The sequence below is a fragment of the Lemur catta genome, chromosome 9 (assembly GCF_020740605.2).
Source record: "Lemur catta isolate mLemCat1 chromosome 9, mLemCat1.pri, whole genome shotgun sequence".
In the NCBI taxonomy this organism is placed as follows: domain Eukaryota; kingdom Metazoa; phylum Chordata; class Mammalia; order Primates; family Lemuridae; genus Lemur; species Lemur catta.
In genome coordinates, this window is record NC_059136.1 from 90,150,971 (window position 1) to 90,178,687 (window position 27,717).

At 46.6% G+C, this 27,717-nt stretch overlaps 1 long non-coding RNA gene across 1 annotated transcript in view; it reads right to left on the reverse strand.

Annotated features, from left to right (window-relative positions):
- The window catches only part of LOC123644704, a 58,698-nt gene extending 32,698 nt beyond the window's left edge, over positions 1-26,000 (reverse strand). Inside the window, exons 1-2 of the long non-coding RNA XR_006737229.1 lie at positions 25,938-26,000; positions 4,557-4,664 (exon numbers count right to left, since the gene is read on the reverse strand). This is a non-coding gene — a long non-coding RNA (uncharacterized LOC123644704). The remainder of the gene's footprint in view (positions 1-4,556; positions 4,665-25,937) is intronic.
- Between the last annotated feature and the right edge of the window lie 1,717 nt (positions 26,001-27,717).

Here is a 27,717-nt window from a genome sequence, read left to right on the forward strand (position 1 = left end):
CAAACACACACGCACACAAATGGTGACAGAGATAATAGATATGTTCATTGGCTTCAATGTGGTGATCATTTCACAATGTATATGTGTATCAAAACATCAAGTTGTACATCTTAAATAGATACCATTTTATATGTTGATGATATCTCAGTCATGCTGTTTTTTTTAAAAAAACAAAACTCAGTGCAGCACCCACACTGCATGTCACTACACCTGTACTGCCCAAGGACGGAGGTACTACACATTGAGATCAAATGCATTCTCTTTTCTTAAATTACATCAGCTGCTCTAAATCATGTTACAGTTCAGCTTGCTTCACACTTAAACTATAAATTTCTTATAAAATTTTTATTTTTCCCACAATTGCTATTGCCTTTCTATTTTCTGATTAGCAGAAGACATATGCACCCATCTTATCATGGCAATCTCCCAGGCTCTTCATCGTATAATGTGTGTCATATAACCCCCTTTCTCTTTCAAGCCATTCTTTACTGGGCCCTCAGCTTTCCTGCTCTAATTCGGACCAATTGTTCCCTAAGACTGCTGCACAGCTGCCATCCCAGGGCTCCTTTTCATTGTACCCCTGGGCTGGTCCCACTGTTTCTCAGATTCCCATTTTCCTTTTCCTTTGAGTCCTTTTTGTTTTAATTTTGCTATGCCATATCTCAGCCACACTAGCATTCTCTCTGGCCCCAGAAAATACCAAAACTGCACCCCCCAGCCCCAGCCTCGATCTTTACACAGCTCCTTGATGTCGTTCAAGTCAACTTTAAATGTTCCTTCAACACTGAGCATCCCCCACCCCATCAAATCTAAAAAAAGCAACAACCTCCCCTTTTCTATTAAAACAAATTCTTTAATTCTCAACATAATACTCTCATTTGCTGATATTTTTCTGACTTTATTCACTTATTTATATTCTGTCCTTCTCATCAAAATGCCAGGTCCAAGAGCAGGATTGTTTTTGTCTTTTCTACCTGTGAATCCCAGCCCTAGAGGAGGGAGAGGCACATAGAAGAGGTTCAGTGAGCATGGCTGGAAGAGCTCTCAGAGGGCCACATTCACACACAACACCCACGTCTCTCCTACTCCATCCTCTGACACGACAGAAGAGAGGTCAGAATCTTAGCATCTCTCTTCTGACATCTTGCTACCCTGAGACCATAGCTCTCAGAGGGAAGAGGAGCTATAAATTGGTGTGACAAGATGCGAAAGGACTAGGGGAGATGCTTACAGAAAAATAGATGGCAGTCATTTAGCTACCTTACCAAGTGTTGTTTAGCTAAGAGGGTATGAAAGCTGAAGGAGAGAGAGAAATTATTGGGTTCTGCTACAGAAACTATAGAAGATTAGATATTTTGAAAATCCCTCCATTGCAAAACACTAAGACACTGGATAAATTGCAATATTAAATGAATTAACTCTCAGGATAATAAGAGAAATTTCCAGAAATATAAAATAAAGTAAAACAAAATAAGCCATGAACAAAAAGGTAAGAAAATCAAGAGTCAAGGTTACTTAGGAGACAAATGCCAACACCAGGATTCTAAAGCGAGGTTGGCAAATCACAATCTGCAGGCCAACCACCTGTTTTTGTAAATAAAGTTTTATTGGCACATGGCCATGCCCATTCATTTATGTATGGTCTGTGGTGGCTGCTTTTGTGCTACAACAGCAGAGTTAAGTAGTTGCAACAGAGACCATATGGCCCACGGGCCTAAAATATTTACTATCTGACCCTTTCAGAAAACCTTTAATGGTTGTTCAGGGAAACAGGGCCTGTACAAGGAGAAGGGATGAACCTGAGACTCATGTAAAGCTTGAACCTTCAAAGAGGCTCACTCTCTAGGGAAAGGGTTGGCTAGAAAAAAAAATACCTGCTGGCAAAACAAACCAGAGGAAAATATGTCTCCACCCATAGCTCTAGGCAGAGAAGATTAATAATAGTAATAATAATAAAAAAATAATAATTATGGGCTCCCCTATGAGACTATGAGACTGTTAGTTACAACTTTCACATGGGTCTCAGGTTCAAACTTTTATTACCCAGCTAATCCAGAAAACCCCAATCAGAGAAAATAAACGTCTGACAGAAGGAAATGAAAATCTTCTCCAAAGCAAAGCATTCATTATGCAGTTACATGAGAATTCCCACAATTTAAGTTCAATTAAATATATGTTTTTTAAAAGAGAACAACTTTACCAAAGCTCAAGATAACCAACAATCACAAGTGAGAGTCAACAGAAAGAAACAGCAGGTAAGATTTAAACTCCCAAGGACTTCAAATATTAGAATTATCAGATATAGAATATAACAATGTATGATGTAAATGTACTTAATGCCACTGAACTATACACTTAAAATGGCTAAAATGGTCATTTTATGTCATGTATTGTTTTAATCCATTTGCTGCTGCTATGACAGAATACCATAGACTGGGTAATATATTTTTTAAAAAAATGTATTTGACTCATGGAGACTGGGAAGTCTAAGAGCATGGCAACAGCATCTGGTGAGGGTTACTCCATGAGAAAGGTAGAAGCAAGCTTGAGAAACAAAGAGACAAACTGGGCCAAATTCGTTCTTTTGAACAGGAACCCACTCCTTTGATAACTAATCCACTCCCACAATAATTGCATTAATCCCATTTGTAAGCGTGGAGCCCTCACAACCTAATCACCTCGTAAAGGCCCTACTTCTTAATGCTGTTAAAATGGCAATTAAATTTCAATGTGAGTTTTGGTGGCGACATTCAAATCATAGTACATATATTTTACCATAATAAACACACACACACAAAAATAAATATATATGTATGAAATGTTGAAAGAAATAAAAAACGATAGGAAAAAATGAACAAGGAAAAGGGGACTATCAAAAATGACCAGATTTAACAAAGCACCAAATAGAATTTATAGAAATTAAGCTACATCTAATTAAAATGATATATATTAAACTACATATATACACATATATGCGTGTACATGTATAGATAGAAAGATACATGGATGGGTAGGTAGATGGATGAACTAATGGATAGGTGAAACACCAAAATAAACATGAACAAAGAAAGGATTAGTGAACTGAAGATAAATCTTAGGAAAACACTCAAAATGCAGCACAATAAGATGAGAAAATAGAAAACAGTAAGAGAAAGGGAGGAAAGAATGAGAAGTTTTAACACACATCACAACAGGGTTCCACAAAAAAGAAAAGAAAAAATAGGGGAGAGACTCTGTTTGAAGAGATACTAGCTAAGAAAATTCTAGAACTAATGAAAGACATGAGTCCTCAGTACAGAAAGTATAATGCATCCTAGACAGGGTAAATTTTTTAAAAATAAGCACACACATTAGGCACACTATGTGAAACTATAAAACACCAAAGCCAAAGAGAAAATTTTTAAAGCACCAAGAAAGAAAAGACAGATCATCTATACAAAATGACTAGTCTGACAGCAGACTTCCATTGGGAATAATAAAGCCAAAGGACAGTGGAATCATGCCATCAAAGGCTGAAAGAAAGTAACTGTCAATCCAGAATTGTGTCCTCAGAAATATTATCTTTTAAGAATGATAGTGAGGCCGGGCGCAGTGGCTCACGCCTGTAATCCTAGCCCTCTGGGAAGCGGAGGCGGGTGGATCACTCGAGGTCAGGAGTTCGAGACCAGCCTGAGCGAGACCCCGTCTCTACTAAAAAAAAAAAAATAGAAATAAATTATCTGGCCAACTAAAATATATATAGAAAAAATTAGCTGGGCATGGTGGCGCATGCCTGTAGTCCCAGCTACTCGGGAGGCTGAGGCAGGAGGATCGCTTAAGCCCAGGAGTTTGAGGTTGCTGTGAGCTAGGCTGACGCCACGGCACTCACTCTAGCCCGGGCAACAAAGTGAGACTCTGTCTCAAAAAAAAAAAAAAAAATGATAGTGAAATAAAGACACTTTGGCAAAACAATAACTGAGACAGTTTACCACTCACAGCCCTTTATGAAAGGAACATCTAAAGGATGAACATACATAAAAAGAAACATTGTCCTAACAGAATGCTCTCATAGAATAAGAAATGCTGAGGTGAATTGCTCAGAAAATAGAGAGAATTTTGAGATAAGAGAAGAGAGGGAGACAAAAAAGCTGGCAAAAGAGAAACACTTAATGGAAGTCAAAAGAGGTATGTAAAGGTGTCTTATTATGTTTTTGCAGTGTGGCATGCACTGTGGATTCTTCTTGATTTCCCACAATATCTTCAGTAAGATACACATTTCTCTTAAATATGTAGTGGAGCTCAATCTATTTCTTGAGATGGGATCAAGAGCCAGATAAATGCTCAACATATATGAATAGCAAGAAGAAGGTAAACAGGTGCTATATGTGGGGTATTGAGGGAGGAGTGGACATTCCCCAGATGTGTCCCTTAGCTGTAGAGAGCATAGCCTAAGGGTTTTCTGGTGGGAGCCACTAGTATTGTTTCTGTAGAGCATTTTCATATTTTTTTCTCCATACCACACATCATAAGCAAAAGGAATTACTTAGGTTGGATTACAGAGCAACCTGGTTACTCACCAGGGTGGATTATGGTTGGACTATGTCTCAGAAGAAAAGTTAAGCAGCACTCTCAACTTCCACCAAGGTCAGGCCTCAGCATTGTGGATGGCAGATTCCAAGCACAACCTTAGGGGAAAAAGGAAATGAAAACTCATATGAGGGCACCAGGCCCCACTCTTTCCCCACATTATGTCATTTAATCCTCACACATAAGGAATATGAGGCCTACAAGGCAGGTGTGGCCATTACATAGTGGGAAGGGGGCATGGAAAAGAGAGGGAGCAAAGTGCATATGCTCAACAAACTTGGAAATGAGTTTGTTCCTAATAACGACATTATAAAATCAACACATAATGGACCAGATCAAGTACCTAAGAAGTTTTCTAACTAGAGGCAACCTGACTATTGCCAAAATCAAGGGTTAGCAAATCACAGCCTGTGGCCCAATCCAGCCCACCACCTGTTTTTGTATAGCTGTGAACTAAGATTGGTTTTTACATTTTTTTAATGGTTGAAAAAAAATCACAAGAATATTTTTTGATAAGTGAAAATTATAATGAAACTCAAATTTTGGTACTTGCTATGGTCAGCATGCTTGTGTCCCTCCCCCACCCCAAAATGTTGAAAACCTAATCACCGATGTGCTGGTGGTATTAGGAGGTGGAGCCTTTGGGAGATAATTATACTATGAGGGCAGAGCCCTTGTGAATGGAATCAGTGCCCTTATAAAAGAGGCCCCAGAGAACTGCCTTGCACCTTCCACCATGTGAGGACACAGCGAGAACACGACCATCTATGAACCAGGAAGCTAGCTCTGGCCAGACACTGAATCTGCCAGTCCCTTGATCTTGGACTTCCCAGCCTCCAGAACCATGAGCAATGAATTTCTGTTGCTTATAAGCCAGCTGGAAAGGACCAGGACGGTACCATAACATTTTATTGGGACACAACCATGCTCATTAATTTACATATAGTCTAGGCTGCTTCTACATAATAACCACAGAGTTGAGTAGTTGTGGCAGAAATAACAGAGTAAGGGATGAGTAAGGCAGGGGGAAAAAGTCAGGACCATGATTCCAATGGAACTAGTGCCCACATTGGCAACAAGGGCCACCAACACCCACCAGGGATACATGCGCCTTCTGCTTCTGTTGCTCCTTTGTCTTCCTCACCCCTCCCCCCAATGCTGAGGTGCAAAACACTCCCTTGGCTCCCCCATATTTCACATGCCTGTTAGAAGGCTGTGACCACAAAGCTCCACACTTGCCTTGACCATGGCCACAGACTCAGTGTGGCTCCACTAGCCCAGCTGACTCAGCCCTGGTCAAGGTGGTCAGTCTGCAGACGACACTGGGTTTTGCCACAGCATGAGTCATTCTGAGTAATGTTAAGAGCTGATAAACTCTGCAGGAACTGAGGCACAGAGGTCCCTGACTCTGTCCCATACACTGTGGATAACAGAAGGTTCTGGCCACTTTGGGAGCTCCCAGAGCTCTGGAGCTCCCATGGCCACCTGATCCCTTCAGGAGGCCACAAACATGCCTGCCCTTGAATTTGTACTCCAGGTGCCTCTCTCTCCTGAGACAGCACCGTCAATGGGTTAAGACAGACCTGGTTTAAATCCTAGCTCTGCCACTGGGCTGTGTGACTTGGAGAAGGCACCTCAGTTCTCTGAGCCACCTGCACAATGAGGACAGCAAGGCCCATTCCACAGACTGCTGAAGTTGGCCCGGTAGGCAACTTCCCAGGTGCGACACCTCCGCCCCTGCCCACCCCAGCTGAACTGCTTCCCATGCCTCTCTGCCTTGCCACTGTTAATCCTTGTCTTGTTTGTACTTCCTCCCTTTTCCTGGCACCTATCTTTAAGTTGTTTCCCTGGGAAGCTTCCAACACTGGGCTTGCTTGGGGGCTACTCCCCTGCACCATGTGGCTGCCCCTGATTACCTATGTCATAGCCCTTGCTCCAGTGCTGCAAAATTATTTCCACGCCTGCCTGCCTTGCCCTTTCCCGAGGTCCTCCAAGGCAGGAGGCTGATTCTTTGTTCCCCATTTCCAAGCTCATTGCCTGGCACATTGACTGGACTCTAATAGAGGCTGAGGGGAACGGGGCAGGAGAAGTGGCTCCGATTACAGCATTCTTGAGTTCTGGAAATGTATGCAATTTGTCCCTTTCAGTGTCTGTAACTCTCCAAAATCTGACCTCTTAGAACTGAAATCTGCCCTGCAAGGGGACTCTGACACAAGCTGTGGCAACTCCACAGGAAGCCTTGTGTGTGCCACCCCCGCTGGTGCTGGCCCCGCAGCTCCAGGCCCCGATTACTGAGAATCTGAAGGCCGAGTGTCTGTCCTGGAGCCCCCGGCCATGTGTGCGCACAATCAGTAGCCTGTCCAATACAAACAACCCGGGAAGGACAATGCCAGTCTGTTCCAAAGAGAGAGGAATTCTAAGCAGTTGCTATTTCCTGGATGACTGAGTATTCTTTACCCTGACAACATGGACAGTCTGAACAGAATTTATTCAAAAACGTCTTTTCCCCTAGTTTCAAATTAAGACGTGCAATGTTACCAGGACCAATTTGTGATCATGGTATCAGAAATAGGGAGCCTTCCAAAGGGTAGTTCAATACCACCACCACCAAGGAGTATGCAAATTCAAGTGTAAAAAACAGAAATCAGAGTGCAGGGAAGAATAGCAAGTGCATGCACACTGTTTTCTGGGAGACCTGCAGGTATAATTTCTACCTGCGATCAGTCTCATTGTGCAAATGATTTTGCATGTGCCATACAGACATTATTTTTTAGCTTGAATATCAGGCTAAGGAGGAAAACACTGTGGCCTTTTATAAGGGAAAGTGTCTCCCTAAGGAAATAATTGAAGGCCCCAATTGCTCAAGTCTTTCAAAATAAACTGTACAAAGCACTCCTGAAAACACTGTGGGGAATAATTCTGCATTCGCCGGGGAATTGGCTAGATGATCTAATAGGTCTTTGCCCTCGCTCTAATTTTGATGATTCATGTGTGACTTATTTAATTGTTATCATCTATTGCAGATACAAAAAAGAATGCTTTTATTCTTAAAAAAATCTGAATTCAAATCATCTTTAATATTACCAAGTTTCTACTCCTGTCACCCTTCAGAACATTGACATATTAACTTTTTGACCTACACTGAACCCTCCTGCTACCTCCCAGGATACAAAAAGTACATCTGCTGCACAGCTGGGTATAATGGGGAGCCCCCACCGGCAGTGCGTTGAAAACAGGTTTGGGAGAACTAAGGGTTAAGTGAAGTCCCCCAGGAATTCCAATCCGTTGCAGGCTCCGAATTCAGAAGCTGCCTGGGGCCTAGGCATAACCACAGCTAGGAAAACAATGCCTGACTACCTCATCCTCAGCAGCATTTAGCATTTCTCATGGTCAGAAAACCACCTGTTACTTGGGAGCTATTCAAAACAATCCTGAGCCGTAATTAAACCAATAATGAATAAAAACATATTGTGAATTGCTACCCAAACCCCAGGCAGATGTGGTATTTAACTGTGGGCTTGATCTGTGCTATTAATTTGGAATAAAAACAACAGACAATAAAACATATTCCAAACCAAGACCCTGCCTGCGCAGGGTTTTTGTTCCCTTTCAAGTCCTTGACAGTCGTGGTTAGTAACCCAAAGGCAAGCAGAGCCCACATGGCTTGCAAATCTGAGTGGCATCTGACAACATGTTAGAACACAGCTGGCAGCCAATCAGAATCAAACGCACCAGTGGATCTCTGCGAGTATCCAGAAGTGACAGGTGAGGGGCATGGGCTCGCAGCATGGCCAGTCAGGTTTCCACCCCCCCACCCCCCCCAGCTAGGGCTGTCTCCGGCTGAGGTCACTGGGCCCTGCTGAAGCCAAGAGCAGATCCTCAACCCCCAGGGGAATCCACAACTGAGTGCAGATCCGGCTGGGAGATACTTCGGAGGCTCCACGGAGAAACACCTGAAAACACATTTCTCCAACTGTCAGCAGAATTGCAATTAAACACAGAAACTCATGAGAAAGGGACAGTGGCAGGAAGAGGTCAGTCTCTACCTGGAAGTTCTGTTTAGCAGCAGTTAGTTTGTTTTTAAGGCTCTGATTCCACCTGTTTAAGCTTCTTCCAGATCTTCGGAGAGAATCGTGCTCTTGAGAGGGGGCGGCGGAGGGCATGGGGCCGTGAACTGAAGGAGAGAGGGCACAACAATTTTGTGGCACGCGGGTGTTCATAACTTTGTACTCAGCAGTACTCTTAAAAGAATTCAGAATTCGGTTGACAGATCTATGCAAATATATGAAAAGTGGAAAAAGACAAGCTAGCATTGTTTCAGAGGTTGAAAGCATCACTTTGATTTGCAATGATTTTTAATCTACCTCTTTTACTGCAAGGAAACATTGCAAAGACAAGAGCCCCAAATGTTACGAATTAAAGCCTGCCAATGTTCTGTTGGCATATAGTTTAATTCTTAAACAATTACCCTGCCATATACATTTATTCTTAAATTTTATATATTGACACATTAAATTTTGGAACTGAAAGAGAAAATGACACATGTAAATACCCCCAAATGTAGAACTGACTTTAAAATTTAATTCACCTACTACGTGTGTGTGTGTGTGTGCATGTATATGTACAAAATCTGTGAAAAGTGCAAATTGCCGGTTTACTGCAATCGACTTCATATCACTCTCAAAGACTGAATGTACATTTTCATGCCCTGAAAAAGTTTTCGGTAGATATTTTCTGGGATAGACTATCATCTATATTTAAGACATGATCTCTATACCAGTTAAAATAAGTTACACTAATATGATTTCACAGTTGAGAGTGGACTTTTATGTGGCTGCAGGTATATTACTGCCCTTCAGTGGCTCCCCCCCCCCACCCCACCGCCAACTTTCAAGTGAATTACAGCCTGTCATTCAGGACTGCTCAGATACGGCCCCAAACACCTTTCCTGGATCCATTTTCCATTACTGTATGAACTTCCTGCCAGCCATAGTGGCCTCCCGGATGCTTTGCAAAGCTTGCCTTTTTTTATCTTTATGTCTCTGCTCACCCTATCTTCTCCTCTTGAAATGACCTTCCAAACTCCCCCCATCCCAGTGGAAGTCTCAGCCCAAAGACCATTTCCTGAGCCCCATGACCATGTCTTACTCATGGCTGCACTCCCAGCACCCAGCACAATGCCTGGCACGGGGTAGACACTCAGTATGCATTGAATGAATACATGTTCACGTCATTTTCAAAAATCAACTTTTTAATTAAGGCTTTTTTGATCCCTTCCTATGCTGGACGCCAGAGGATGGTGCTGAAATTCTTTTGTGGCACCTTCCATATTCCATCTGATATGACAGTCCCTGTCTATTCCTCCTCCTGGCGCTGCCCACGCCCTGCCCATCCTGCCCTCCTTGACTCTCTGACAAAGCTATTAATTCGCACACCTTACAGATGTGCCTTACACTCAGCCAGTGTTTCATAGCAGCAATAACACTATCTAACATTCCAATAGCACAAAAAAGTTTACAAAGCACTTAACATTCCCATCTCATCTCATTCCAACAATAAGTATATAAAATAGGAAGGGCCACCATTCGACAGATAATAACAACAGGTAACATTTGTGGAGGGCTTACTTCATGCCGGGCACATTAAATATACAACCTTGTTTAGTCTTTGCAACCCCATGAGGACAGCCCTGTATTCATACTCGTTTTACAGAGGAAGAATCTGTGGCTCAGACGGGCTAAGGACAGGACCAAGGGCACCCCGCTGGTAAGAGGCAGGGTGGTCGCATTAGTGGGCCAGCCAGGTCTGGCTTCAAAGCCTGTGCACCTAGTCACTGGTCCAGCTGAAGCTTACAGAGCCCGTCTCAAAATCTCAGTGCTAGAAATGGCAGAGCCAAGGCAGGAAGTCAGTTCTTTGCACTATACTCTACAGCCTCTTCTATCCTCTCTCGAAAGAGCCCTGAACAAACAACTGAACTTAGTTTGAGAGCTGCATCTCAGCTGGTAGGACAGCACAGTAAAGAGCACTGATTCTGGAATCGGGTTCCTGGCTTCAAAGTCCAGCTCTACCACGTACTATGGGGTAGCATTGAGCAAGCTGGTTAATTTCTCTGTACCTCATACCTTCGTTCGTGTGATGGAGGCAATAACAGTATCTACCACATAAGGGTGTTGAAGGACTAAATGAGCTAATATATGACGAGTGTAAGGAGTGCTACATGCTTTATGCACACTTGGCACCTTGTCCCATTTGGGGTTCTGAAGCCAAGGGACAGTCCAAAAAATCTTTTTCTTGGGTTTTGCTTGGGCATCCAGACTCTTTATATGCTAGGAACCCCCTAAACATTCCAGAGAATGATTTCACTCCATGCAGAACTGGCCCTCACATCCAAGGCCATCTTAGACCCAGTATCACGACTTGGGGGTCACTCTACCATCTACCTAACCTCGCATGTATGCAGGAGAGCTGACTAGGGATGATGCTTCCTGCTATGGACACACAGGTTTCCCAGTCTCATCCTACCCCAGCCCAACTCCCTCCCAGAATCCACTCCTGGCCCATTAGGAATCTCCTAATGACCACATAGACGCTCACTTTGTCCTGATCCACACATGGTCCTCCAGATGGCACTGACACTCGACACTATCCCACTTTCCATTTGTGTGCACTTAACCCAACTAAAAGGCCACTAAGGGTGCCCATCTGCACCAGCTCCCAGGCCCTCTTATCTGTCCCCCTCTCTGCTCCCAGCTCTCCGCTTCTGTTTCCTTCTGTTTCTCCACTTCTCCCTTTCTCACTGAGTCTCTTTCTCTTCATCTCTCTTTCTGTCTTTCTGCATCTGAGTTTTCTCTCTCTCTTTCTTTCTCTCTCTGTCTCTCTCTCTCACACCCCCACCCACCATAACATGCTAATTGGGCTTCCAAGCGAGTCTGCCTCACCCCTACAAGGCAGAAGTGAACTGAGATGGGTTAGAAAGGACATACTTCACACCTGTCAATGAAGCTCAGCTGCGTGTTGTGTGAAACTAGACCCTGATGCCCAGGGACAGGCCCAGGGATGGGCCCAGGGACAGGCCGACCTGGCTGGATGGGGCCGAGCCTCAGCTGTCCCTCCAAAGTGGGCTCAGGAAACAAATGCTCCTTCTGTTCTCAGTGGATGAGAGCATTTCTCGGAATGTCCGGGGAGCAGCTGCAGGCCCCTCCATGGGGCAGACATAGAGGACTGTTCCCAGTGAGTTTGTAGAACTATTAATATAGGTACTGCAGTTGGTCAGCTATTTTTACAAAATTCCAGCTACACAGCAAAAAGACAAACGCCGCGTAAGGAGGAAATAGGTGATGTCCCGGTGCTGATGTTGTTGGAGTATGTCAGTAGCAAGGAAGTGTCTTGAGGCTGGACTGGCCATAATAGGAAAGAAATATTACCCCAAACAAAGGTGCTTCTATTAATATATTACTTTCGATTTAAAAAGGTCTGCCAACTGGAACAGAGCCCATCAAGAGTGAACGCTGGGTGCTGCTACAAGGGAAGGGTGGGAATATTTTTAAGAGTAGGCTGAGATCCAAGGTTTCATCTGTCATTTTCTTCACTTGACAACTTTGCAGGTTCCCAGTGCTGAAAGCTGGGGCCAGCCCAAGGGACGTCCCCCCAGCCTCACAGAGCTTACAGTTTAGAGGAGAACAAGGGCAAGTGAACAGGAGCGACAGTCTGTGTGCTGAGTGTCTGGAACATGGAAGTCCAGGGTACTGAGAGAGGGGCGGGGGTGCCACTGCAGGCAAGTAGGCAGGAAGGGCCTCCCCAGGGAGCGCATGGAAGCCGAGGCCTGACACAAGAGAGGGACTAACAGGCCAAGGGAGGAGAGTGTTCCAGGCAGAGGGGATAGAAAGCACAAAGGCCAAAAGCGGGAGAGGTTGGAAGCGGAGCAAAGCCGGATGACAAAGGGTCTGATGGGCCTCATTAAGGAATTTGGGCCACATCCTAAGGTCGATGAAAAGTTATCACAGAGTTTGAAGTACACTGCAAGGGTACAATGCAATCAGAATTGCACTTGGGCAATACATCTCTGGCTGCTATAGAAAGAAAAGAATGAAGGCAAGCAGGCAGCTGTTGTAACCACAGAGGAGAGAATGAAAGAATCAGGAAGCATTTAGGAGGCAAATCAATAGGGTTTGAGGGTCGATTGTATGAGGAGCTGGTTAGGAGAAGCAATCAGGATGCCCTCTTGGCCTTTGGTTTGAACAGTGATGCCATCCGCGTTAGAAGAGCTGAGTGGTCAGAAGGAAAGGAGCCTCACCTGGGGCTTGCCCAGTGTGCATGACATCTGTGGCACTCAGACCCTGGGGTAGCCCCGTGGTCCGGCCTCCTGGTGTTCATACCCCTGAGTAGTACCTTCCCCTGGAGTCTAGGCAGGACCTGGATTCCCTTCCAACCAGTAGAATGTCACTCCTACAATCACACAATGTTACGAAAGACTCTCTCTCAGCCAGCTGGAACTGGAGGCTCTCCCGAGGGCTTAATGAAGGGGGCAGCCACGCTGGGAAAGCCCTCGTGACAAGGGACCGAGAGTAGCCTCTAGAACCCGAGGATAGTCCTCAGCCAACAGCCAGCAAAACATCAGGACCTCAGTCAAACAGCTGCAAGGAAATTTGTTCTGCCAACAACCGGAGTGAGCTTGGAAGTAGACTGTTCCGCAGTCGAGCCTCCAGGTGAGAACACAGCCTGACTGACACCTTGACTGCAGCCACGTAAGCAGAGACAGAGGACTTAGTTTAGCTGTGTCCAGACTCCTGGCCCATGGAAACTGTGAGATAATAAATATGTGTTGGTTAAAGACACTAAGTGTGTGGTAACTTATTATGCAGCACTAGAAAAATAATATAGCATCTAATTGGAGATAAAAAACAAGCAATTGGATATTTGGGTCTGGGTCTCAAGACAGAGGTTAAGCCTGGAGATGTTACATTTGGCAATTAGTAACATATGGGTATTAATAGTAGCCAAAGCCATGGGAGGCTATGCCAATAACAAGGAAAAGTTCTAGGAAAGGGACCAGCGGATCCACCAACATTTGGTTGATACGTAGTTATGGAAGAGTCTCAAAAGACTCTGAGAAGGAATGTGCAGAGAGGCAAGAGGAAACTAGAAATATGGTTGTATTAATAATAGTCAGCATCTATTAAGAACATTCCATGTGCCAAGTACTGTTCTAAGTGGATGACAGGTGTTAACTCATGTAATCCTTACAACTCCCCCACGTTGCACTATCATGTTAGTATCCTTGTATTGCAGATGAGGCAACTGAGGCACAGAGACAATAAGTAACTTGCCCGAGGTCACACAGCTAGTAAATGGCAGAGCAACTCAGGTGGCTGGCTGTCTCCAGAGCCCACATTCTTACCCATTTATGTTCAACTTACTTTTTCTGTTATGAGAGCAGAAGACCAGTGCAAATTGGCTCAACTGCAAGAGGGTTTTACTAGTTCACCATAACTAAAAAGATGAGAGGTGGAATATACAATGTATTTCAGGCACACCTAGGGGATTGGAGCAATGTCATCACTCCACCCCAGCCTCTCCCCTTCCTTTCTCTCTCCATCTCTCAGCTCAGCCTCCCTAGTGTTGGCTTTATTCTCAGACAAGCCTTATGGACAACATGGCAAAGACAGCTCCCAGCAGGTCCAGCCTTACCCCCTCAAACCAATCACAGGGGCCAGGAAGGTGAATTCCCCTTAGTTGTGTCCCCCCAAAATATATAATATTAAAAATGGAAGCCTAATCTCCAATGTGATAGTATTATGAGGTGAGACTTCTGGAAGGTGCTTAGGTCATGAGGGTGGAGCCCTCATGAATGGGATTAGTGCCCTTACATAAGAGACCCCAGAGAGCTCTCTTGCTCCTTCTGCCCTGTGAGGACACAGCAAGGAGATGGCTGTCTATGAACCAGGAAGTGAGTCCTCGCCAGACACCAGAGCTGCCAGCAGATTGATCTTGGATTTTCCTGCCTCCGGAAATGTGAGAAACAAATTTCTGTTATTTATAAGCCACCCAATCTATAGTATTCTGTTATAGCCACCTGAACAGATTAAGACAACCCTTCCCCATCCCAAATTTAGAAAAGATGAGTGCAAGAGCCAGACAGAGGCCACATGTCAAATTTAATGGGGGGAAAAGCTATAGTGGAGACATGACTTAACATGTTTGGCAAAAATTGGGTTTCTAATATTGCACCTAGGAATAAAAGTTACCTGAGTCATAGGCAACACTGAACAACTGGCAGCTGTCCCAGCAAGGGCACAGCCTGGGAACACAGCCTGCCCAGCTAAGCTTGCCACATGGCATCATAATGCTCCTTCTCAGCCTAACATTCTTCTCTGCAGGTAAAAGATGGGAGGATGGACCCAAGCCACACATGGCTCCTCCCAAACTTACCTACCTGGTGATTCACCTCTCCCCTCCACCATCCCCTGGGGAATGATGAAGAAGAAAAAAAAGTCCCAGATATATTCGTATTAGAATAGCTAAAATTTAAAAACCTTACAATACCAAGTGCCAATGAGAACACAGAGCAACTAGAAGTCTCATCCATTGCCGATGGGAACGCAAAATAGTATAGTCACATTGGAAGACCATTTCTTATGAAATTAAATGTACTTTTACCATCTGATCCAGCAATCTCACTCCTAAGTATTTACTCCAAAGAAATGAAAACCTATGTCCACACAACGAGCACATGTGAATGTTTATGGAAGTTTTATTCATAGTCACCAAAAACTGAAAACCATCCAAATGTCCCATCAACTGGTGAATAACAAAACAAACTCTAGTTTGTTTGGAATACTACTCAGCAATAAAAAGAAGCACGTTACTGACACACACAACATGGATCGTGAAAGAAGCCAGTCTCAAAGGGCTATACGCTACATAGATTGCATTTGCATGATATTCTGGAAATGGCAAAATTATATGAACAGAAACCAGATCAGTGGTTGCCAGGAACTGGGAGTCAAAGGAGACAATGAAGGAAATTTTTTGGGTGATAGAAGTATTCAATATCTTGTTAATGATAATGATTATATGATTATATATATATATATCTGTCAAAATTCATAGAACTGTATATCTAAAAAGGCAAAGGTTACTATTTGTAAATGAAACTTCAATAAACCTAAAACAAAACAAAAACAACAACAAATAGGTATTCTATGCTAGTGCAGTGGTCCTCAAACTTTCATGTGCATCACAATCACCTGAAAACCTTGGTACAAAAGATTGCTGAGCTCCACCCAGAGTTCTGCTTCAGTGAGTCTGGGGTGGGGCCCAATGACCCGCATTTCTAGCATGTTCCCAAGGGATGCTTATACCACTGACCCAGGGCCCACAGTTTAGGAACCAAGATCTAATAAAACTCCTCCACGTGGAAACAAGGAGCAGGAAACCAGGAACAAGAGACAAGCATTCCTCCCTAACCAGGAAGTTGAGCCAAGCCAGGGCAAGTGGTGGATAGTTGAGGGAGACCAGCCTTTCCATTGACAGTCCCACCAGCAAGGTAGGAGAGGTTTCCAAAAGGAAAAGAGGGGTTCATTTTCCAAAGGAGGGAGATCAGAAGGTAAGTATCTGCCTTAGACTGGGTTCTCCAGAGAAATAGAAACAATAGGATAGATATAGATGTAGGTACACATATATATATACATATATATATATAGAGAGAGAGAGAGAATTACTGTAAGGAATGGGCTCATGTGATTATGGAGGCTGAGCAGTCCAAGATCTGCAGGTGGCAAGCTGGAGACCAATGAGAGACAATGGTGTAAGTTCCAGTCAACGTCTGAGTCTGAAGGCAGAGGAGCACCGAGGTCCCGGCTAGACGACAGGCAAAGAGAGCGAGTTGCACCTTACTCTGCCTTTTATTCTGTTAAGGCCCTCAAGGGATTGGGTGAGGCCCACCCACACTGGGGAGAGCATCTGCTTTACTCAGTCTTCTGATTCAAACGTGAATCTCATCCAGAAACACCCTCACAGACACATCCAGAAATAATGTGTAACCAAATATCTGGGCACCCTGTGGCCAGGTCAAGTTGACACATAAAATTAACCAGTGAAGCCAGACTGCAGAGGGGCAGTGATGCAACGTGGGGAGATAAGAGCAGGAACTTACACCACCCATTCAGTAAGTGTGGAAGTGGGGACGTAGGCCCAAGGGTTGGGGGGCATTCCATTTCTTTTTTTAATATAGTAGACACTTAACTGAGGAAAGGAGTCAGTAGATGGCAAGAGGCTGAAAATACAGGAAAAAGAGTGTGGTCTCTGGAGCCAGCAGCTGTAGAGCAGGACAAGGAAGATGAGGTGCAGAGAGGGGTAGATTTGTAAGTTTAGTGGAGGGGAATTGAGTGTGCTCCCATCTGACAGCTTCTATTTGTTCTGGAGAGGAAGTGACAGGTCAACAAGGGAGGCACTAAAGCCCTGGGTTGAGAAGTTAGTCTCCAGAGCTGGAGCTCAAATTTGCTGCTCAGCAGTGAGTGCACAGACTCCTCCAGCCTTAATCAATGCCTGTGAGATGACAATGTTAAAGTTCCTTTCCCCACGTAAAAGTGCTTAGAATCGTGCCTGAAACACAGTGCATGCTCAGGACGTGTTTGCTGGCTGCACGGGAAGAGTTTGAGAAGTGAAGAGACCACTAACTAACTACAGAACTACTAATAGGTCACAGCTATTAAAGTTTAACTCCCTGCCACAGCAAACACAACCTTTGTTAACCCGGGTGCCTGCGAGTCCCAGCAATCTGGGGAGTATCACCAGGGGTCCTCTTCGAACTCTAACAAGGTAGTCAGTCTTGTTTGTAAAATTGTGGGACACAACGTGCACATTGGAGGGGGATTCAAAAGTCCCAGATTCTACTACCCCCTGAGCCACCACCAACTATGGGAATAGGAGCTATTTGCAGGCAAGGCCATTACTTAAAGTCAACTCTAAAGTTGTGTCAAGACCCAACAAGTTGCTGTTTCGGAGGCTCAGAAGTGAGTCACTTGCCTACAGTTGGCACCTTCAAAAAGCATCGATTGTGTAAGATGCTCTGGATAAGAAGAGAAGGGGTAGCCGGACTTAGTGGACCTGTGGAGACTCCTCCCCGCTGTCAGCTCAGACCACCAGCCACCAGCCAAGATGACTGGGTTAAGGACGCTGCTTCCTTTCTGCAAGGTAAGTGAAAAGGTTTTTTTCCCCACAAAGCATCCTGTCTTCTGTTTGGTGTGTCGAGTGGGCTGGCATTACCAAAGGAGTTTTTTCTCCTTGAGTTCTTTGGACATGAGTAGGTAAGAACTGACCCAGCTGTGGGTCCCCATTTAATCGCAGGACAAGCAGAACTGCTCCAGGTCCTTTGTTCCTTTCCCAGCAAGGTCAGGCAGTGTCTGAGCTTCTGTTTTTCCCTTTATGACTTTTCCTTAGGAACTCACCAAAAGGCAGGTACCCTATTTCATCCGTTCTAGCATACACATTTTAACATCCCAGAAACGGTGATCCCTTTTATAGTCCCTAGCACCTCAGCTTTGTGTAATAGTGAAATCGAGCCACCTCAGGAGCAATGTCTTTGTTCTGATGGGCTGTGGACATAGCCCTTCAGCAAGTGCTTTGGGACAGGGGCTTTGAGTATTTTCCATGACTCTAAACACAGCCCTGTCCATCTGCTATGATGCCCCCTATTATGGCAGAACACAAGGATTAGACAGATGGGGTGATCTGCTGAAGGCCACATGGTTAAAGGACAAATATTTATGATTCCCTTTCTATGAGACACCTAGACTAGGCAAAGTCATAAATACGAAAGGAGAATAGAGGCTCTCGGGGCTAGCGGAGGGGAGAACGGAGCTCCTGTGTAACGGGGACACAGCTTCTGTCTGGGGAGAAGGTCTGGATGCGGCTGGTGGTGATGGTTGCACAACAGTGTGAATAGACTTAATGCCACTGATTTGTACACTTGAAAATGGCTAAAATGGTAACTTTTATGTTATGTATATTTTACCATAATTTTTTAAAATTGTCCCCCAAAAGTGATTTGGTCCTAATTGTGCTACCCCCAAATCAAAATAAGGAAAAGTTCTGAGACCTGTGATAGAGTAAAAGTGAGGACCCGTGTTCCAGGAGAGGAGTATGTCCTGGACAACCAGGTGAGAGCCAAGAGGAGGGAAGTTGCGTGTTCTTGGAAGAGGGAAGAGACGGAGAAGGCAGGACGTGAGTTCTGCTAGACAATCCCGGGCACAGAACCAGAGAGTCTCAGAGCAGATGGCAAGTTTGGTCTTGACAGCAAGGAACGGCTGAGGGATTCCATATCATTGAGAAACAAACCAGCTATCTCAGGACACTGGGGAATTACTTTAAAAACACACACACTAGCCCTTCCACATATCAAACAATGCCGTATCCTTCCTCAAACCTGTAAATAAACATCTGCGCATCCTAATTGTAATTGCAGTGAGGAAGCAGTTGACCTATGAAGTCACCGGCTGGCCTTCAGGAGACATTCGTGCAACCTGAAATGTTTATTCACATCAGAGTCCAAATAGAGAGCGTCGTGCTGCTCGTGATAAATGCGTGCTGACGGGCAGTTCCTGCCTTGCAGGAGCTATTTCCCAGGGGGCTCCGAGGAAGCTCTCCCCTGCCGGGCCACAGGGCTGAGGTGGAGCGCGGGGAAGCCACGAGGGACCAGCTCAGGCCACACCTGCCTCCTGTGGAAACAAGCAGGACCCTGATCAGAGGCTTTCACATTGTTTTTACAGAGAAAGGAATAAAGTGCTATGTTCAGAAGAATCAGGGAGGACTCGAGTACTCAACCCGTCTCAACTGCTGTTTGTGTGGGTGTTGTGGGCAGAGATGAGAAGGAAGATGAGACAGTGCATGTCTCATCTGGGGACCGTGGAGGCTGCGGAAGAGTCTGCACTGGTTTCAAGATTTATCAGAAAAACAAACAAAAGAAAGTATTCTCTGAAAAAGCAGCAAAAGTCCCAACTCAGGATCAGAGGACGATCATCTCATTTAATACCTCTGATCTATTTCCGTCAGCCCGTGAATCTAAGAACCAACCCAAATACCTCCATGCATTCAGGGGGTGGAGGGGGGCCCGGGGCTCACGCCTGGCCGTGGCAGCTCACTGTCTTCCTGTGTTTTGGCTTCTTATTCCAAAATTAAGGGGTTGAAATAAGTAGTTTCTAAGGGTAATGTATGTGCAGTGTCTCAGCTCATTTTACGTGCATAACTATTAGTGATAAGGTTGATATAACACATAACAGTAAAATTCATGAAATAGAAACAAATTTAATGACCCTAATTCTACCACCCTAACATAAATACTTTAGTTTTGTATTTCAATGTCTATATTCTGCAGGATATACCAGACCTAATTGGTTCTGAAAAGTATTCAAATGTTTTACCTGTTTTTTCTTTTCAGAAAAAAAATTCTTATTAATACATTTGACTTTTATCAAGGCTAAGCCCCTCTGCTTTCTAAACTCCAAGGACCTATGTTGTGATGACTCTGGGTGAGTGTTATGGGCTGAACTGTGTCCCCCTTAGATTCATATGTTAACATCCTAACCCCAGCACCTCAAAATGTGACTATATTTGGGGATAATGTTTTGAAAGAGGTGATTAAGTTAATGGTATCAATGGGGCCACCATGGTGGGCCATAATCCAATGACTGGTGTCCTTACATGAAGAGGAGATTGGGACACAGACAGACACGCACAGAGGGAAGAGCACGTGAAAACACAGGGAGAAGACGGCCGTCTGCAAGCCAGGGAGAGAGGCCTCAGAAGGAACCAACCCTGCCAACACCCTGATCTAGGACTTGAAGCCTCCAGAACTGTGAGAAAGTAAATTTCCATTGTTCAAGCCACCCAGTCTGGGGTACTTTCTTACGGCAGCCCTAGCAAAGGAATACAAGGAGATACGATTGTCTTTCTTGGTAAACTATACCGATCACACTAAGCAGTCATTGACCACAAAAGCGTACTGTGACCAAGGCCTTCCATAGAATAACACTGAGGAAAACACCTTCACACACACACTCACTTGCTCACAAGCTGTTTTAATGGGCACAGACCTATTAAATCGTAACATGAATGTGTTTTGCAACAATTTTTTTTTGATCCTGTAACAGAACTAGGGTCTTGCCGAGTAACCACATCCTCTGCCTTCGGCTGCTTCTCCCTTCCTGCCCAGCCGGCTACACTCACAGAGATGCTTCCAGAGTGCGCCCAGGACAAGGGTTAGGTGGAGTAGCTCCCTCCAACCCTGCCGGCCTCCTGAAGGGAGAAGGTTTGGAAGGTTTCCCAAAAAGGAGACCAGAAACCCCCCCTCCCCCTCCCGCGTGCCCGCAGCTTCTTCAGAGGGGTGGCCAGCAGGAAGCTTTCTCCAGGGGTCGGACTCTGGTGGCTCATTTCCACAGCTCTAACATGACAAATACCCCAGTGACTCACCGGCAGCGGCCAGCGCAGCCCCGCTCAGGCGTACTGGGGAGGAGGGCTGCCAGAGGCACGGCCGTTTGCTTTAGGATTGAAAGCACTGTGGAGACCTGGGTGTAAAGAGACGCTGACTGTGTCGTGACTAACACAGCTTTAAACAACAGTGAAGGGATCAGAGAGCGTAAGGCAGCCTCACTCTAGGGGAACAGGTCACAGGGCCCCTCAACTCTGAGTTGGTACATTCAGGAACCACCAAGAGTACAAAAGGTCCACAGTCCCCTTTTCCTCATTCCCTACAACACGCAGAAAGAGCGTGGGGCAGACAGGAGCGTGGCCATCGCAGGACCAGGCTGCAGCCCGACACCGAGGACGACCTCGGAATGGTGGGAAGGATGAAGCTGCATGAGATCAAGGGCGTGCTCAAAACCACTGGCTACGTGCCCAACAGGATGGGGCATGAACACCTCTGAGGATTTCTGGTCTACTAAACAACCAGCAGCAGCACCTAGGACAGTTGCTAAAAGGCACAGCGACTTTAATGAATATCAACAACCCCACCGCTGCGGTTACAACCTAGTTTCAGCTTTTGCCTCAGCCAGACAATTCATCCTCTTTCTCATGGGGAACTCTCCCATAACCACTGTTACCTCCTCTCATTAAAAGTCAGCCTCTGCATCATCACTTCCTCTGCATTGTCATTGAGGTCACAGAAATGCAAGGGAGAGTGTGACACCCCCACATAGCCCTGCCCATTCGTGCTCCGTCCAACCACCCCAGTGACATCATTTTCTTCAGGGTTAGGGAAGGACGAGCCAGGCCTCCCGCAGAGGCTCACCTCCAAGCCAGCACTGACCTAAGTTAGTGTGGAACAGGAAAGTCAGCCACCAAAGCCATCAGGGGGACGCTAACCTTGTGTTTGTTCAGAGAAGATTTTAAGGACCACAACTTTAGCAGAAAGCATTGACAAGACAAAGGCAAGTGGCTTTGTCTCTATGGGCAGCTTTCCACATACTCCTCACAAGTTTGTGTAATGCTAATACCCCCATTCAACAGATGAGGTCGTTTCCGGTAGGCCTTTGCTCAATGTCAGCTTCTCAAGGAAGCCTCTCCTGGGTCTGCTGTCTGAAATACCAACGCGAGGCTGAGCCGGGTGGCTCATGCCGCCTGTAATCCCAGCACTTTGGGAAGCCATGGTGGGAAGATCGCTGGAGCCCAGGAGTTTGAGATCAGCCTGGGCAACTTATCGAGACCCTGTCTCTACAAAAAACAGAATATATATATTTTTTAATTAAAAAAATGAAATACCAACACCAGCCCCTGCTTGAACACATCCAACCCCCATCCACTTTAGCACGATATCACTCTCCAACACACCACTTTACTCACTTCCCTTACAGTGTGTCTCCCACGCTAAAATATACAATAGTTATAATTATGTATCATAAAAGCTCTGTGAGGGCAGGGCCATGTCCCCAGCACCTACAAGAGCACCTAGTGTGCAGCAGAGGCTCACACGGATGTGCCGAGTGAATGAATGAGACAACTTGAAGCTCCCGAGGTTGAACCCGGCAACATGAGCTATTAAAAGGCAGCACTGTTTGGGGCTCTAATTTTCCACCAAATCTTCCCCCGGCACCATGTGTCCCCCTTCCTGGCAGAAGTGGGGAAATGGCTACATTGGTGGGCATCACGGGAGACAGAGAGACCACCAAGCAAAATGAGGTGTGATAGGACCCAAAGGGGAACAAACATATGCTGTTTGCATTTTCTTTGAGAAAGGCTACAAAAGCAAACGCAAGCGGAAGTACTCATGAGAAAACAGAAAAGTGACAGCTGATTCCAGGCTGGTGAAGGAAGAAAAACACAGGAAGATGAAGTAATATGAAAATAGGAACAGAGCTCCGGGGTGGAGGAACCTACCCCATCCCTGGAGCTTCCTTCAGCAGCCATGGAAAAAGGAAAAATTCATATAGTTTCTTGGAGAATCAGGAAAGGAGTGAGAACTACCAGCATTTAGGACTGTAAACTTTGTTATAGTCGAAGAGACCTGGGAGGGTTGGGGTAAGGGTGGGGCAGTGTGGGGTCAGGATGAGAAAGTTGGGGGGCGGGGGGAAGGGATCCTAAACCAGGATAGGGAGGGGAAGGAAAGAAGGAAGGCCCCTTTCTAGTGGCCCACAGGAGAGTCCAGGAGTCTGGGTAGAGACTTCACACTGAAGACTGGCAGAGTAGAACGTAAGAGAGAACTCCGGACCTCTCTGGAACACGAGCGGCACACACAGCCAGACTGTGTCAGGACCCACCCATCAAGGGCAGTTACTCTGGGCTTCAACGATGGCCACTCCAGCTATGGCTGGAATCTCCCCTTGTCCAGTAACAGTAATTATAAGAAGGGGCAGGTAGCCCAGAATAGCTGTCCTTGGGATATGAGCCCAGGATCCTTACAGGAGGAGGCAACCAACGCAAAACGCCATTGTGGGCTTCCACTGTTGGGGGTACCACCCAACTCGGGGGGTTCAAAGCTCCAACCTGGGGGGAAGGTGCCTTGTTAGGAAAATACTTCAGAGGTAATGACAGTCATGGGGGTACATGACGACAGATTGGGGATAATGACCTGAAGCTGAGAGATGGGGACCAGGTGGGGACCGGTGGTGCCCAGCCAGGCCAGGCCAGCTTGCCAGAAGACTCAGTGGCCTTCAGGCACCTGACAAGCTTTCCTGGAGAGGAACTCCCGAAGGGTGGTCTCAGAACCAAGATGCAGGCCTGGCTTTTACAGAGAGAGGTGCTGGACCCCACTCAGTGCAAACTGACCAGAGGGGCGGCTGAACTTCCTGGAAGCACAGGAAAGGTTTTTCCAGGACCGCAGTAGCATGCAGTCCTCTCTGCTTAAGTAACTGCTGCATCAAAAACCATCCATGTGAGTGAAATGACAGGATGACTGGGATTTGCTTTATAATTCTCCAGCAAACCAAACAGATTGGGGGAGGGGATAGAAGAAACAGGATGGGGAGCGGTTACACATATTGTAGCTGGGAGAGGGTTACTTGGGGATTTATTGTGCCAGTGGAATGCAAAGCGTCCTTTCCAGACCAGAAGTAGCAGCACCTGGGAGATCTAACAAGTTGGAAATTCTCAGAGCCGATCCCAGATCTACTAAAAAACAAAAAACAAAAAAACCCAACTCCAGGGTGGGGCCCAGCAATCTTTGTTTTAACAAGCCCTCTAGAGGATTCTGCTTGGTGATTCTGATGCGTGCTCAAATTTGAGACCCACTGCACAATACCGTTCTCTCTCCTTTTGTGTATGTGCATTGATTTCCATAATAAAGGGTTTTAAAAACCATCCCTATGGGCATTTTTCTTGTTGAGTTGTTTATTTCTTACATCACTTGTCTTCAATTGCTATTTAACTATTGTTTTGATCTTTTCCTGGAGCCAGAACAAAAAGCCAGGAAGCAGAAGCGACTACGATTGTCTCCCTCTCTTTCCCTCCGCTGTTTGCAAACGTAAACTTCCTGCGAGAGACGCCGGGGCCGCGCGCACACCCCTCGCATTCACACCTGAGGGCCGTGTCTGCCAAGTGACCCGGGAGCGGCTGCCAGGGCGAGGTGCAGGCCGCGCTTGCGAGCTGCCCGCTTCCTCCGGCCTTCACCGGGTGCCCTCAGCGCACGCCAGGTCCCCGCCCCGGGCGCGCCCGCCTCCCGCCGTCCCAGACAGAGTCCCGGCCCGGCTGGCACTGCCACGCGTCGGTTCTGCATGGTCACCCGGGGGTCCCGAGAAACGTGCCCCCTTAGATGGACTTAAAGTTGCAGCTCACGAGACGTGGGTCGCCTGATCTCTTCCGCTCTCCTTTTCAGAAGTTCTTTAGAAAGAAGACGGGGAAGGAAGCGAGGAGAGCCGGAGGTCGGGTCACAGGGCCGTCCCCTCCAGGCGCGGTCGTCTCGGCCCCCTCCCTCCCCCGTCCCGACACCGATCCGGGTCGTGGGTGCAGGTGCGCGGCTCAGAGAGACCGGGGCGGCCGCGGGAGGTGAAGGGTTAAGAAGCTGGGGGCCACCTCCCCCTCCCCCGCATCCAGTCCCCCCGGCCCCGGTTGCGCCGGCCCCCCTTGTGTGCTGTAAAACAATCCCTTTGTTTCCTCTTTAAGACGTTAGCCTCAGGGGCCATTATTGCAAAGAAAGGTAGCGGGGCTCTTTTATCTGCAAGAATCCATTAGGCACAGGCCTCTGTGCAGCCAGCCGCCGTTTACGGGCTGCTCCACGAGGGGCCTGGGGCCCAGACGCACCTGTATCCCATCTCACCGTTCCCCCTCGGGAACTGGAATCTGGGGGAAGTGGAGGGGAAGAGGCCCCCAAACCGGAGTTATACAGGACAGCCCAGGAGCTCCGCCTCTGGGAGGGGGGGCTCGGCCTAGAGCCCCAGTTTCACAGCTTCCTGCCCTGGCGCCATCTCTTCCCGCACACCGGGAAGGAGGGGTCAACTTTCGACGGCGAGATGGGAAACGGCCCAGCCTTGGTCTCTCTGCTCTGTCTACAGTCTGCACACGTGGCCCCTTGCGGGCTCGGTGCCGGGGCCGCCGCCACGCCCGGGGGAAGGGACGCGCGCGGCTGCGACTAGCGGGAGCGAGGGGATGCGCACGGGGCTCCGTCCGTCCGCCCGCTCGTCCGTGGCCCGAGGGTGCGCTTGGAAGCGTCTGCCTCGCGCCAGGACAGGCGCCCGCGCGGCCGGCGTTCCCTTCCGCGCGTTTGGTCGTGGTGCTGCGGCACAGCCGAAAAAGGCCTTCACCTTTCTTAGGAAGCTAAAAGCACTAGGGCACTGGAGCTTTCTGTCTCATCAGAAAGTAATCTAACACCGATTAATTATTTATATCTTCCCCCAAGAACCAGTCGCCCCAAATGTCCACTCTGCCTGTGCGCCCCGCCTTACCTCGGCCGCCCAGAACAACAAACGCAGCGACAGGCCCAAGGCACAGAAGCCAGGGAGAGACTGCTGTTCCGAATTCTGGCCTTCGGGGGCAGAGGCGGGGGGAGGGGAAAGGCGGTTTGCAACCCGGGCAGGGCGCCGGGAAGGGCCAGCGTGTGCTTTAATGAAGTTTAGGGGGAGGAATATTTCCTTTATCAAATTGCCAACAATGCGGATTGTTAGGAGTAAAGGTGGCAGGGAAAGCAACAAAGCAAAACAAAACTCTTCCTTTAAATTCTCCGTTGTATCCAGGCCAGAGGCAGAATATCAAGTCTGTATGACTCCTGCTTGAAATCTCTGTGGAATGACCTTCTTTGGATCTTCTGCGCTTTCACTATGAATATAAATATTTCCTCCACTTACCATATGTTACCCACGCACTTCCACAGACCCCACCGCCACTGCCCCGCTGGGCTCCTTGCAAAAGGAAAGTCCGCCCTCCTCTCTCCTCTCAGCTGGGAGGGCAGGGGGAGGAGGGAGCAGTGTTGTTTAAGGGACAATGTCACTTTCCTCTTCATCAAGATTCTTTGTCAATTGCTGGGGAAATAATTGACCTCAAGCTACTTCAGTCACCACCAATAGAAAAATGGAACGGTGATGTGTCCAGCTGTTAAGGGGAGGCGAGCTGGAAAACAAAGGTGGAGGGGAACAGGGCTGACATGAAAAATAAGTAAAGCTTCATGTGGGAATTCTTGGGAAACAGCAGAATTTCACTGAAAAACAAAACAAAACAAAACAATATAAAACTAGAATTCTGTTCAGTAGTCATATGGCCAAGGTTGCAGTTCTTAATTTATGCCTTTGGATAGTTTAAAAGGAGAATCCCAACACAGCTTTAACAGAGCTGCCAGAATCAGCAACCAGAATGATTCTGTTCTGTCTGATTCAGGGGCTCAGGGAATAATTTGGGAGTTCAGTGAGTATTGTTTGGAGGTTTTTTTGTTTGTTTGTTTTGGGTTTATGTTTCTTGGAAGCAGTGGGAGAAAGTGGCAGGAGGGAAAGGGGGAACCCAGAGGGGTAAGAGGGGTTGCCAGGGGGAAGCCAAGAAGAAATTCAGCTATTGCCTATCCTTAGTTTCCTTGGAGAGATGATGGTTAAAAGCGGTTTGTTAAAACAAATCTCATATTTCAGACCACAAGATGTCCCATTTATGAAGCTGATTCTGTTCTAGGTTGGACCAATCAGGCAAAAATCAATAAGGACATTTGATGCCACCAATGTGGTAACAAGCAAGAACAATCTCAAACAGCTGCTCAATGAGGCCTCAAACATGTGCTCTTAGCCTGAACTGTATGTTCTCAAATATAGGGGAAAAAAGGACTTCGACGGGGAATAAATCCAGATGCTACAAAAGCAGCCCAAGAGCTTCAATGGTACACATTTTCTCTGGCATGTGACTAAGCCAGCGTAGTGGATGTCTGAGTGTTGACAAACAGCCACCATGGGAAAGAACCAAGGTCCCTGTCTTCTCCTTAAAGCCAAGGTCCCTTCTCCACCTAAAAACACAAAGGATGACAAGTAATATCAATAAGGCACAGACCCCTGTTGCCTGGGCGAAAGAGCTCATGGGACCACCAAACGTATTTCTCAACAGCCTACATCTTCTCCATGGAGTTGCAGGTGGGTGTATGTGCAAGTCAGCCTGAAAAAAAAGCACTTCAGTGCAGAGAAAGCAAGTGGTAGAGCTAAGACTGGTGACACTCAATGTAAACGTTGAGTGACAAATATTTGGTGTCACTGTAGA